We start from the raw sequence: 14,661 nt of genomic DNA, 5'->3' as shown, positions 1-14,661 counted from the left end.
TGCAAAACAAGAACAGCACGAAATTAACATGCAGTGAAAACAAGACGGACAGCCCAATTGAAGCACAGCAGACTGAAACTTTTTCCAAAAATAAAATGAAAAGTTACTCTTGTTCCTGTCCTCTTTGCCCAGGCAACACCAATGATTAGCATGCCAAAGGAATGAGGAACTGTATTTCCACTAGCCAGAGAAAGCGAGCCTCAGGCTGGACCCTCAGCCTCTGTTCTGGACACCCAAGGGACTCAGGGCTGGTTCACACCTTCACGCTTGTCCCCTGAGGACTGTCCACTTAGGGCAGGGGTCAGCAACCTGCGGCTCCGGAGCCGCATGTGGCTCTTTTACACCTTTGCCACAGCTCCGGGGTGGATACTAGCGAGGTGAGGAGGCGCATTGTGCGCCCCAACACTCCCCACTGTGGCGGGCGCTGTACTGGCTGTGACGTCGCATGGGGGCGGTGCATGCGTTAGTCACGCACCGTCCCGACGCCACCTTCCCACCCGCTGTCAGATCGTGGCTCCGGAGATATATTTGTTTTAAATATAGCAATGGTTTTGTGGCTCCCAGTTTTTTCCCCCTTCGGAAACGGGTCCAAGTGGCTCTTTTTGTCTTAAAGGTTGCAGACCCCTGGCTTAGGGCGACTTACGTTATTTAAGAATCCACCACCACCAAGAACATTCTCAGGCTCAATAGAGCCATTCAGTGGAGTCAGTTCACATACTTAGGGTCGAGCCATCATCAAACGGCGGCCTGCATGTCTGAACCTGCCCTTATCACCACTGTAGGGGGTTGGACTAGATGACCCTTGGGCCCTTCCACCTCCACAATTCGATGATTCTAAGGTGAGTCGCAGCAGGGTTTTGAGAGACTCTGGAGCTGCCTTCAACAACCTGGTACCCTGTGGGTGTTTAGGACTACAATTCCCATCAGCCCCCCAAAAAACAGGGCACCAGGTGAGGGACAGCGGTACTGATGCTGAGGCTCTTTCTCCTTTTCATTCTCCTCTGTCTCTTTTTCTTGTCTGCTGTTGCTGAGCCTCTTTCTTCTCTCCCCCCAAACAGTCTGTCACAAGCTCTTTCCTGTTTCGCCTCCCTTACCCTTGATTGTTTATAGAGAACCAACAACATGCCTGCCACTTTAAACGATACCGGAGCACAGGTCTCTGCTCCCAAGGAGCTTACAATCTCAAATCTGGCTTGGTGGTGAACGCAGAGCACAGCCATCATGGCTAGAAGCCATCAATAGCCCTTTGGCTCTATGTATTTGTCCAGTCCTCTTGTAAAGCCGTCTAGGCTGGTAGCCATCACTGCCTCCAGTGGGAGAGAGTTCCATAGTTCAACTATCCGCTGCGTGAAGAAGTCCTTCCTTTTATCTGCCCTGAATCTTCCAACACTCAGCTTCCTGAGATGTCTGTGAGTCCTAGTTCTAGTTACAGGTAGGTAGCCATGTTGGTCTGCCATAGTCGAAACAAAATAAAAAAATTCCTTCCAGTAGCACCTTAGAGACCAACTAAGTTTGTTATTGGTATGAGCTTTCGTGTGCATGCATTCAGGTATCTGAAGAAGTGTGCATGCACACAAAAGCTCATACCAATAACAAACTTAGTTGGTCTCTAAGGTGCTACTGGAAGGAATTTTTTTATTGTGAGTCCTAGTGTTAGGGGAGAGGGAGGGAAACTTTTCTGCCTCCACTTTCTCAATACTGTACCATGCATTATGTTAAAAACTTCTATCATGTCGCCTCTTACTTGCCTTTTCTCTAAATTAAAAAACCCCAAACGCTGCAACCTTTCTTCATTGGGGAGTCGCTCCCTCCCCTCAAATCATTTTGGTTGCCCTTCTGAACCTTTCCCAACTCTGCAATATCCTTTTTCAGCTGAGGCGACTGGTATGCCAATTGTGGTTGTGCCATAGATTTGTATAACTGCAGTATGAAACGGGCTAGCCCCAGTTTACAGAAGGGTTCTTCCTGTAATATTATTATTATTATTATTATTATTATTATTATTATTATTATTATACCACCCTCCATCGTAAGATCTCAGGGTGGTTCACGGAATAAAATACAGGATGAAACTAGTAAATAATTAAAACAAAACAGCAAAACTATAACTCCCCCCTTCCCACAGACACATTCAAAAGGCTGTAGAATATTAATCGGCCAAAGGCCTGGTTGAAGAGGAACATTTTTGCCTGGCACCTAAAGTATGGTGTTATAGATTGGGGGGAGGGAGGGTCCCCCTAAACCCTAGGAATGAATAAATTAAATGGGATACGGATTAAAACACAGACTGCAAAGCTGTGCCGGACAGGGGATTCCTGGGCTGGCTTATGCAAACCAGCCGGGCCAAGCTAGGGCCCTTAAAGGAATGGCAGAGGCCCCACTGAGGCAATGCAAGAGAACTTCCCCCATGCCCTGAGGTGTGAAGAGAGACAGGGGTTTAAAGGGTTGCCAAGGTGATTGGAGGGACGCTGGTGGCGCTGCGGGTTAAACCACAGAGCCTAGGACTTGCCGATCGGAAGGTCGGCGGTTCGAATCCCCGCAATGGGGTGAGCTCCTGTTGCTCGGACCCTGCTCCTGCCAACCTAGCAGTTCGAAAGCACACCCCAAAGTGCAAGTAGATAAATAGGTACCACTCTGGTGGGAAGGTAAACGGCGTTTCCGTGCGCTGCTCTGGTTTGCCAGAAGTGGCTTAGTCATGCTGGCCACATGACCCGGAAGCTGTACGCCAGCTCCCTCGGCCAGTAAAGTGAGATGAGCGCCACAACCCCAGAGTCGGCCACGACTGGACCTAACAGTCAGGGGTCCCTTTACCTTTTAGGTACACACATTTAAGGGTGTGTGTTTTGAGCAGGGGTTTTCTGAGAGGAGGAAGGAGGAAGGAGAGGGAGAGATCTATCTTGGAGAGGCGCAGCCTGAAGGTTGCTTGCGCTGCTGCCTCTGGACTTCCTCCATGCAGACTGAAGTTGTAAGAAGGTGAACAAACCCTATTTCTTAAAGCACAACAGTCTCCAAAGGGACACGGACCCTGTGCGTGTGCCTGGGACCCCATGGGCTCTTGCCACCGCTTGGCAGTGAGAGGGGCAGGCACCCAACTTTGGTAACAATATAATGAAGGCTCCAGGCACATCGTCAGTATAGCAGAAGAGGGGAACAGGTGCCTTCGACATGTGTGTAGACTGAAGCAGGAACTTCAGCAGGTGTGGTATATATGGGTGTTGTTAGAGAGCAGCACAGCAGGGGCAAGACCCGGGTCTAACACCCTGGGCTCCATGTCTCCTACCCCTTTTTGTAAACTGGGCAGACTGCACAACATCGGTGACCCCAGCCACTGACTCACCATCATTTTCCCAGAAGCATCTATACAGTGGTACCTCGGGTTAAGAACTTAATTCGTTCTGGAGGTCTGTTCTTAACCTGAAACTGTTCTTGATCTGAAGCACCACTTTAGCTAATGGGGCCTCCCGCTGTCTCCACGCCGCTGCTGCATGATTTCTGTTCTCATCCTGAAGCAAAGTTCTTAACCCGAGGTACTATTTCGGGGTTAGTGGAGTCTGTAACCTGAAGCGTCTGTAACCCAAGGTACCACTGTACATATAGATTCACATTCCTAAATCTGTGCTCTGAGTTCTTTAAGCACTGTCTCAGGGGTGCCAATAAAATATTGTGGGATGGGGGGCAGCCCTGCATAAATGATCACAAGACACAGTGTATGCACACCATTTGAATGGCAATGCCCATCAATTTTGGAGGAGGCTGCCCCCCTCAAATATTTTATTGGGGTGTGTGAAGGAACCTCAAACCCTAGGAGCTGGCTCCTGTGCAATGCTTCCAGTGTAGTATCTGCCGGAAGCAAATGGAGGGGGGGAGGCAACTGCAGACTACCCCTTTCTTCTCACCCCTGCATCTGGTGACCCTAAGTAGACCCCTACTGAACCCCCACAAATCTAGGGTTAGGAGGAACGAGATTGGGAGGTCATAATCCCAGTTTAGAAATTTAAGCGTCCAGTACTTACCTCTGCCAGCCAAGCTCTGTCAAAGGCATGGAGAGAGAGAGGCAATGCTGCTTCTGTTGCTGCTGCTACTGCTGCTCCTTCTCTGACTTCCAGCTTCAGAAGGATGCTCTCGTGGGATGGAAAGGAAAGTCAGCCCCCACCTCTTAGCCTAGACAGAGGAGGGAGGCTTGACAGCGGCTAGGCCATCTCCACAGGTTGAAGAATGTGACCAGCTCTTTCCAGAAGCCACTCCTTTCTTCTGGTTGTATTTGCAATTAAAGGAAAGACACAGCCTTTTGGGTTGGTTGGTTGGTTGGTTGTTGTTTTTTAAGCGTGCTGGGGTTTCCCCACCCCAAAGGCTCCTTCAGTTAAAGATTCCCCGGGCCAGAAAATTAGCCAAAGCTTGCAGCGGTAGGACTTGCATTCAGGGCGTAAACAAGCAAAAGCAAGTCTTTCCAGTTCAGAGCTGAAAACCCGCTGGTTTGGCCTCACAAGAAGTGGGAAGATGGCATGTCTCATGCTAAGCTGCAAAAGCAGAGGGTTTGCTCCTGGTTATGGTTGCTTTTTTAAAAAAGTCAGAGCTACCTAAAAGTATTTCAAGGATCCTCTCACCTCACTCGCCACAAACAGAAACCGGGGGCATTAATCCAACCATGTCTTCTCAGAAGCAAGTCCAATTGAACTGAATGAGGCTTTACTCCCAAATAAGCGGGCTGAGGATAGCAGCAGAACCCTTTACATCTGAGGTGGGAAAGCTCAGGAATGGGAGCTGACTGTGGCCCTCCAAACCTCTCTGCCTGGCCCCCGGGGCTCTTCCCAGGGCACACCCTTTTTACACTCATGCCTCTGCCCTGTCTGAACTGAAGATGGAGGGAATGTTTAAATGAATATTTGCATAACCAGGGCTCAACCACAAAAATTTGGTTGTGTTTAGACTAACTTTGTGAAGAATATAAAGTATTAGATTAGGGGAAAACTTATAGGAAGGATATGAAGAACAGAGGTTAAGGCGAACTAGGTATAAAAGACGTGTGGTGTAGGCAGTGGAAGTCTTTTAAAATATTTTAATCAAGTTTTGTATTTTGCAACATGGTAGTACATACTTGTGTGTAAGTACAAATTTGAAATTATTGTTTCTGGTAAATATTTTTCTGTTTTCTAACTTTCTTTTTTTCTTCTCTTTTCTTTTTTTCTAAACATTGTTTTGCAATATGTAAATAATTATGTTCATATGCATATGTTTGAAATTTGTATTTTATTTCTTTTTTTGACATTCTTGTATTATTTAATAAAATTAATAAATATTTATTAATTACAATAAAAAGGAAGATGGAGAGTTGTGTATGCACTGGAAACCTCTGACTTTTTAGCTAAACAAAGTTCTGAGTTTCACCTCTTGCTTCTGGCTCCAGACATCATTGGAGTGTGGCTCTCAGTAGGCTGCTTGGGCTGGAAAATATCTCCCCCCATATGATGCCAGAAATCACTGCTCACTTCACAACAGTATCCAGCTGCAAAGGGAGTCCTTTGCTGTTGCTGCTACTGTTGCTGCACCCCAAAGAGTGGTGTAGAAAAGAGAATGTGGACAGACCCCCCCCCCTCTCCCTGCCTCACCAGAGGCAGAATTAGGGGAGCGCAACCAGTGGATTTCAGCATCAACGTCGGCCCTTGTGGAAAGATAGCTGCCCAGATAGAAGTGATCAATGTTTTCCAATGATACACTGTTAAGCTGGATTTGTGGCGCGGCAGAGGGGTTGTTTTTGTGCTTGTTGGTGCAGCACTTTTTAAGCAGATGTTGGATGGCCATCTGTCAGGGATTCTTGAGCTGAGATTCCTACTTTGCCAAGGGGGTTGTGCTAGATGACCCTTGATGTCCCTTCCAACTCTACAATTCCATGATTCTATTAGGGAATGCACTTGAGAGTGGTAATTGCTTCTGTGGAAGCATGGCTAGGGAGGCATCAGCTGTGGTGGGTGGGTGGAAGTCTCTGTCCATTTGAGATCCCAGCCATCTACTTTGGAGAAATCCAGGGGTAGATATTTCTCTCCCCTCTGCATCTCCCTTCAGATCCCTCCTCCTCCGCCAAAGCGCCAAAACAAGAGATCAGGTGCTGCCAATTACAGGCCGTCTTCCTGGTCTCGTCTCCTGGCAAGCCAGCCACTTTGTTCGTCTAAGCCCATGTGGGGTGCAAAGGGTGGCTCGAAGACTTCTGCAACCTGTGCAGGATTTCAGGATGGTTCAATTAAAGCAAAACACCTGAGGCTGTTTGGATCAGCAGGACTCAAGGCAAATCCACAGGAAGCAATTAGAGGCAGCGACAGCGGTGGCATCATACGTCACGAAACAAAGCCGGGTGGTGATGGTGGTGGTTGTTGTGTCTTATTAGGCCCAGCTCAGGTGGGGGCCACTTCTCCCTCCCCACATGCCCTGCAACAATCAGAGCAATGGACCCCTGCATTGATGGTGACATTGCTCAGGATTATTTGAACCTTGGTTCTGGACTGCTTTGTGCAACTAGTCATGATGGGAAATGAAAACATTGCAGGGTAGGCTGCTGCTGTTATATCTGCCAGCCGCACCACCCATCAGCCAGCATGCTGAGTATGCTCACTCTTCAAGAGGGAGATGCTTTCAGGCCTATAGCACACCTGCAAGGAATTGTTCTTTTAGTGTAGCAGCACCTAGACTTTGGAACTCCCTGCCTCTTGACACCAGGTAGGTGCTTTTACTGTACTCTTTTCAGTGCCTGCTAAAAGCATTTTCATTTAGCAAACCCTGTCCATGCATGGAGAATGCAGGCATGCATTTCGATCTTTCTGTTTGCCGTTGATTTTAATTATTTTTTGCAACTTTATAAATGCTTGTTTTGAACTGTCTTTCCTTGACACTTTTAATGTTTGGGGTGTATTTTGTTTTGTAAAGCGCTTAGAGGTTTTATTACAATCCCATGATAAGCAAATGTTTTGAAATCAATAAACAATATGCTTTTGCAAATGTGAGACTGTAACTCCAGCACCCAGTTCTGTTGTGAGTTGGTTTTCTCATAGCCAAAAAATAAAAAAAAATTCTATCTTTTTAGGAGGGATTAATCACTTGACACCTTTGCAGGTTCAATCTCTGCTGCTGAGAATTTGAGGTCACCCTACAGGACTCAACTTCACTCTTGGGCGGGACACCATCACTGCCAATTGGCAGCTTGTGGTCTCCATTACATTACATACCAAGATTATGTCAGTAAAAATTCAAATTCTGCAATCCGAATAAGAAATATAGGCTAGCAAACAGGCTTTTGCACACAACCTTCTCCTCTGTGGGGAAGAATAAGGAATTCTGCAAGGTACTGAAGCCCCTACTCTGTATGTGTCCAGGGTAAGGGCCTGAGGAGCTTCTAATCCATATTCAGTGATCTTGCGGTTTTTTTGTGTGTCTGTCCCTAGAGTGACCCCCTCCAAGTGCACCCAGAAACAGCCTCTACCCGTCCTGTGCCTGGGAGAAAAGTCATAAGCAGGAGGCCAGATCAATCATTTACCCTGAGGCAAAGCATCACAGTCACCAGCTGAGTTCATTGCACGTCAGCTAGACTCGGCTGTGCCAGACCAGGCTGGCCTGGACTGATCCTGCTCCACAACAGCCATGGGGGGCCTCTCTGAAGCTGCTTGAAACTGGTTTCCCAAGGAGATCCGTGCAGGATTTTCAATTTAGATATAACAAAGTTTAAATCAGAAACTGGCTAACACTTATGGAGAGATGTATTCTCCATTGCCTGCTTGCCTAAGCCTGATGGAATAGAAAACATTTCAGCAGGTGCCTAAAAGTAGAAGCAGAAAGTGCACCGGCTGAATCTCTAGTGGCAGAGAGTTCCACAGGGCCAGGCCGATGACATTGAAGGCCTCGGTTTTTTCTTGTTGTAAAATGTGCACCACCAGCATTCCACCAGTGTAGTGTAATGGTTAGAGTGTTGAACTAGAACCTGGGCAACCAGGATTTGAATGCGCACTTGGCCAGGAAGCTCCCTGGGTGACCCTTGGGCCGGTCACTCACACTCAGCCTAACCTACCTCACAGGGTTGTTATGGGGATAAAATGGGGAGCTGGAGAAACATATGAACTACCTTGAGCTCCTTGGAAGAACAGGTGGAATATAAATGTAATCAGGGCCAGCCCAAGACATTTTGACACCTGAGGCGGATCCCAAAATGGCACACACACCCCTCCCTGGCAGGGAAGAAGGGGTGCGGGAAGATCTGCATGTGGAACAAGGAGGGAAGAACGATTGACATCAGAATCTGCTACCCTGGTGAATCCTGCTGCCTGAGGCACCTTGCCTCATGGGTGGGCCGGCCCTGAATGTAATAAATAACAAACAAAGTTGGCAAGGACAAGTAGGTAGACCAACAGGAATAAGGCGGCTTCCTGTGTTCTTAGTTTGGTCCTCGAGGTGATGGAGAGAGAGAGCCTGGGTCTGACCCACGGGCAGTAATGGCAAGGGGGTGCCCGCTTCAAAGCCTAACAAATCTCCCATGTGCCCTTGCCATTCGTTATTCTTTCTTAAATTATTATGCCACCTTTCTGTTAAAAATGCCCTGCCAAGGGAGGGCGATCTGCTCACGGGACACCCGCATCATCTGCCCACCCACCACACATTGCCACAGACTCCAGCTCTTTCCCAGTTTGCAATCCTAGCTCCGGGACCGTGTCACCACCCAGGCGCCCTCCAGGTGGCACCGTTGCGCAGCACATTCCGTTCCAACCCCAAAAAGAGTGAAGAAGAAGAAGAGGAGTTTGGATTTGTTACCCCCCCTTTCACTCCCTTTAAGGAGTCTCAAAGCGGCTAACATTCTCCTTTCCCTTCCTCCCCCACAACAAACACTATGTGAGGTGAGTGGGGCTGAGAGACTTCAAAGAAGTGTGACTGGCCCAAGGTCACCCAGCAGCTGCATGTGGAGGAGCGGAGACGCGAACCCGGTTCCCCAGATTACAAGACTACCGCTCTTAACCACTACACCACACTGGCTCTCAAGAGAGTGGAGTTTTGGGGGCTTTGCAGGACTGCATTAACTTCCAACGCTCGTCTGGCTCTTTCAAGCAGGCGGTGCAGCTGCCTATTGTTTCATCCCCCTCCCCCCCCCCCGGTGGTGCAACCACTTTTGTGGTTGGGTGGGTGCAGGGGTGGACCAGTTGACCCTTGCAACTCAACGATTCTGTGGTTCTAAAGCAACCACCTGCACAACTCAGGTGTTGTGTACAGCAGTTCTGAGCTGGTGGCAAGCTCCATTTGCGCCCCTGTCCACTCTCCCGTTTGTGTCATTGTGCCAACAGGGGTGCATGGCTGGGGAGGGGTTCAGCAGGCCCAAGCACCCCCAGCAGATGTCTCTGCCCCCCCATCACTTGCTCCTTTCTCCCCTACTTTTAAATCATCTTTTTTTGAGAGAGAAAATGCTGTCAAGGAAGCTGTAGATGCTATAAAGTGCAGGGCTGGTAAGACCCCCAGCGACCCACCCCACATCTTAATTTGTGGCTGTCCAATCCGCATACAAGGTGTTGGCCCCAGAGAACCTGGCTGACACCTCATAGCTCAAAAATATGCTTCTCTGAACAATCCCTAGCACTAAGAGGCACAGTTTGGGGTCTCCCCACCTCTTCTGGAAGTTGGCTGAAATTTGCATCTGTACATAGAAATCAGCATAGGCATATGTTATGTAAATAGGCCTGGTGGGAATGTGCCCCCCGCCAGGCCTGAGTCTTGCAAATCCCTAGCAACAGCCCTAAATGACAGCGCAAGGCCCTGGTTTCAAACCATCTGGCAGGTTGAAGATCCATATCTCACCCCCCCAGATATGTGAGGGTAGGGTGAACCTTTTTGCACACCTCCCTTCCAGAATTTCTGCCTTCTTCCTGTGGCCTCTTGATGACGGGTCACATATAAATTTAATAAATAACTCTAAGGAGCTTTGCTGCTTACGCAGAGGGAAACCTCAAGGAAGCAGGGAAATATCATGCTGTGGGAGGGTCTCAGCTCTCTTTGCAGGAGGAGTGGGGAGGCTTTTTCCTAGTTATAATAATATCATAATAATGATTTATTATTTATACCCCGCCCATCTGGCTGGGTTTCCCCAGCCACTCTGGGCGGCTTCCAACAAAACACTAAAATACAATAACCTATTAAACATTAAAAGCTTCCCTAAACAGGGCTGCCTTTAGATGTCTTCTAAAAGTCTGGTAGTTATTTTTCCTTTTTGACATCTGGTGGGAGGGCGCCACTACCGAGAAGGCCCTCTGCCTGGTTCCCTGTAACTTGGCTTCTCGCAATGAGGGAACTGCCAGAAGGCCCTCAGCGCTGGACCTCAGTGCCCAGGCAGAACGATGGAGGTAGAGACGCTCCTTCAGATATACTGGACTGAGGCCGTTTAGGGCTTTAAAGGTCAGCACCAACACTTTGAATTGTGCTCGGAAATGTACTGGAAGCCAGTGTAGGTCTTTCAAGACTGGTGTTATATGGTCTCGGCGGCTGCTCCCAGTCACTAGTCTAACTGCCGCATTCTGGATTAGTTGTAGTTTCTGGGTCACCTTCAAAGGTAGCCCCACATAGAGCGCATTGCAGTAGTCCAAGCGAGAGATAACCAGAGCATGCACCACTCTGGCGAGACAGTCCGCGGACAGGTAGGGTCTCAGCCTGCATACCAGATGGAGCTGATAAACAGCTGCCCTGGACAGCTAGTTATTTGTTTTTTCCTTGCATTTATATCCCCCCTTATTCTCCAAGGAGCTCAAGGGGATGTACATGGTTCTCTCTCCCTCATTATTTAATCCCCACAACAACAGCCCTGCCCGGTAGCTTAGGCTGAGCGAGGCCATGGCCGGCCTGCCCAAGATCACTCAGGCTTCATGCCTGAGGGGATTCAAGCCTTGGTCTCTCCCAGGTTCTAGCCCGACACTCTAACCACTGCACCACACTGTCTCTCATGCACTGGTGACACCGGCTCTGGCTGGGGTTCCCCCATCCCTCCATCTGAGTCCTGGGAGATGCCTGTGGTAGTGCTTCAACCCCCAGGCCCCCTGTGCCCCCTTACCTCCCATCCTCCGGAGCAGCCCCTTCCTGTCGTGTCCCAGATGCTTTGCAGACCGGCCTGCTGGCCCTCTTTCTCCTCTCTGAGAGCTGCTGCTGCATGGCTGCCCGGTTGCTGAGGCGAGGGCTGCCGGCTCCTGCCCAGTCAGCAGTTTGATTCAGCTTCCAAAAAAGGCACAGGCCAGCAGTTTGGATGCAGAGCGACCCTGAAATAGCCTCTCCCCCTCCCCACTTCTCCCTCTTGTCATTCCACCATGGGTGGGGGGATCGGCAGAGGCGTTTTGTTTTGTCCTGGCCTGATATTCAGCAGGCACCCGAGTCGCTCGCTGGAGGGGAATCTCCTTCCTAGGACCAGAGAAAGCTGCCTTATACCAAGTCAAACTGTTGGTCCATCTAGCCCAGTATTGTCTACACGGGCCGGAAGCAGCAGCTCTCCAGGATTCCAGGCAGGAGCTTCTCCCAACCCTACCTGGAGATGCTGCCGAGGAATTGAACCTGTTGCCTTCCGCTTGCAAGGCCCTGTTACTGAGCCATGCCCTTCCTCCCAAAATAAAGTTAAGATTCTAGTCCTGGTGATTAGGAACCTAGGAAGCTGCTTTATACAGAGCCAGACCGTCGGTCCAGCTATCTCAGTATTCTCCATACTGACTGGCAACAGCTCTCCAGGGTTTTAAATTCAGGGAATCTTTCCCAACCCGACCTGGAGACAGCAGAGGACCATGGCAATAGGGCGCTCTGTGCAAGTCCAAAATCAGATGCTGCCCCCAACCCAAGCCCCTTAATGCCAAAACCTCTGGAAAGGTCCTAGAGTTCCCCCTCTTCCTTTCCAAAGCTGGGCAAGCACTATCTAGGCTTTGTTTGGGAATAAGTAGGAAGGCATTCCTCCTTGGCTTCTGTATTCTGTGCAGGGGAACCAGTAGAGATGCCCTAAATCTGTCTCTGTTGGAGACGCCGTTGGGATTGAACCTGCAACCTTCTGCTTGCAAGGCAGATGCTCTGCCACTGAGCTATGGCCCTTTGCCAGCCCATGGACCACCACCAAAGCAAGGAACCTTGAAGCCCCTCAGGGCAGCTGCTGAGACCCTTTCCACCCAACAAAAGCTCTTTATTGTGGGGCTTCAGATTCCCCTGTTTTTACGCTCAATTTGCTTTCCTTTGTAGGTGGTTAAAGTACAGAACTGATTTTGCTTGTTGGGAGGGCTTCTCCTCTGCAGGCCCAGATTGGGGGGGGGGGGGCATATGGGCCACTTGGCCAGCGCCTCCGATTTCAAAGGGGGCCTCGGTCAGCATATTCACAATCGTATATCTATATTTTCCATTTTGTCTTTATATGCAGATACGGTTCAAGCTTTGGAATAAAATTATTTGTCAGCATAACTTTTGTGAAAATTATTTATATACTTACTTATTTATAAAACTTATAAGGGGGGGCCACATTATCTACCTGGCCCAGGCATCTGCCTGGCTCTGCAAGGCCCTGCTCCTCTGTAGTGCGAACTGCAAACCACTTTGAATTCGTGTCCATGAGTAAAAGCAGAAACATTCTAGTGAACAAAATGGAACATGAAGCCTATGGACATAGAGAAGAGGCTGCTGGATCAGGCCAGTGGCCCATTCATTCTGTTCTCACAGGGACCAACCACATGCCCCAAAGGGAAGAAGCCCGCAAGCAGGACTCAAGCATAGGCGCAGTTTGAAAAAGACATTCCCCACTCAGAAATCCCATTAAGTGGTGTTTTCAATGCATACTATGTCCCGCAGTGGAAGTACTGTAGAACATAGCCGTTGTGGCTAGTAGCCATTCATAACGTGATCCTCCATGAACTTGTCTAATCCTCTTTGAATGCCAAGTTGGTGGTATGCTACGACAATGGCAAGAGTCTTGATAGCACAAGGATGGAAGAACGATGAAATCCCAGCGAAAGAACAGTGGCAAGAAAAATTGATGAGCTATGCAGAGTTGGCTAAATTGACATACAAACTGTGGGACAAGGGCAACTGTGACTTTAAGGAAGAATGGGAGTTTTTTTTACAAATTATCTAAAAAGACAACAGAATGAACTGAACTCCTTGGCAGGTTTTGAATAAACATACACAAATTTGTTGCTTGATAACATGGAAGATAGATAATGTAAGGATATGTATAATTTTATAACATGCAGAGAGTAATATGTGCTGAGAAATCAGAGAGAGGAGCTGAGGGAGGTCTCTGGGGAGGGAGGGACGGTTTGATGGGGGGTGGGGAAAAGGGGGGAATAAGGAATATGATAAGTTTTGATACTTTGTTATGTTGAAATTGCTAATAAAAACTTTTATTAAAAAAAGAAAGAAAGCCAAGTTGGTGGACGTCCGGTGGGAATGAGTTCCACGGTTTAACTGTGCTGTGAGTAGTAGTCCTTGCTTTAGTCTTCAACGTTCAGCTTCATTCAACATCCTCAAGTTCTAGCGCTATGAGAAAGAAAGAAAGAAAGAAAAGCTTTCCACTGTCTATTTTCTCCGTACCGTTTAATAATTTCATTCACTTCTATCATGTCACCTCTGTCTCAGTTTCTCTCGTTTCCTCATTTTTCTAATCTTCTGCTTGCCATGTTTTTGCATCTGTTTCAGACCCACACTCATGAAAACACCCCAACATTTTAGCTGGTGCTTTTGATATATATTTTTTCCCCACAAGCATTTCCCCCTATTATAATACACATTTGCATTTATGCACATTGCCCCCTAATATATGCAGTTGGTGAACACTTTTTTGCTTGGAGAGCCACGTTGCAAGATTCAGAGAAGTATGAATTTCAAAGGATACCTGCGTTTTTGGCTTGCCGTGCCTGTTTTCCTGGATGTGCAAATGAGGTAGACTTGCATTAAAATGTGAAATGAATGAACTTTCTCCTTCCCCTCTAGAGCAACAGGATCTCTTAGTGTCCTTGGAGCTTGTGGGGAAGAACTTCTTGGCAGATCTTCCCTCCCCAGACCCTTTGGGCTGTGCTCAACTTTGACCACGATCCCCTTTGTCTCCTGGAAAAGCCACCTTCCCAACCCTCCGTGGCTGATGCAGAGCATTCCCCAGGAGGGGGGCGGAACGCATCTGCTTGGCACTTTGCGCGACATCAATGGGGTTTGGTGCACAAGGGAGTCAGAGACACAGCATTAATGTTTAATTTGCTCTAAGCAGCTCATCTCTTGCTTAAGCGCCCGGCAGGCGATGCAGAAGGTCCCTCAGCAACAGCGGTGCAGAGGCAAAGGCAGAGGATTAGCACGCCTGCCTGGCGCTTTGATTGGGATAGACACAAACAGGCAGCCCAAAGGTGGCCTTTGCTCACCAACAGCAAGCCAGTCACCCAGGAAGAGCGACAAACCGATCCCAACCACAGCTGGAGGGTTATGCAGGTCCAGGCCAGCTCACCTCTTGAAAAAGCAGAAACATTTCACCTTTTTTAAAAAATCTCCTGCATCCTTAGGACAACATAAGACGACTCCTGCTGCATATTCCTAGATTTTCATCAACCATTCTTCCTTCCATTTTTGTGCACAGAGAATCCTGGCCGCTGTAGTCCCCTACATAAATACTGTTGAAGCTTCCTTTGGGATTTCGCTGTCTAGTAT

The 14,661-nt window shown here is 48.4% G+C and overlaps 1 protein-coding gene across 1 annotated transcript in view; it reads right to left on the bottom strand.

Annotated features, from left to right (window-relative positions):
• Positions 1 to 4,381, bottom strand: part of PAQR5 (progestin and adipoQ receptor family member 5) — a 29,160-nt gene extending 24,779 nt beyond the window's left edge. The window contains exon 1 of the mRNA XM_083412250.1: positions 4,014 to 4,381. The gene's annotated coding sequence lies outside the window, so the exon portion shown is untranslated. The remainder of the gene's footprint in view (positions 1 to 4,013) is intronic.
• Between the last annotated feature and the right edge of the window lie 10,280 nt (positions 4,382 to 14,661).

Source organism: Podarcis tiliguerta (genome assembly GCF_965153285.1).
Source record: "Podarcis tiliguerta genome assembly, chromosome: 14".
Lineage (NCBI taxonomy): Eukaryota > Metazoa > Chordata > Lepidosauria > Squamata > Lacertidae > Podarcis > Podarcis tiliguerta.
The sequence above is the reverse complement of the archived record's forward strand: the minus strand, read 5'-3'. Positions and strand labels throughout refer to the sequence as shown.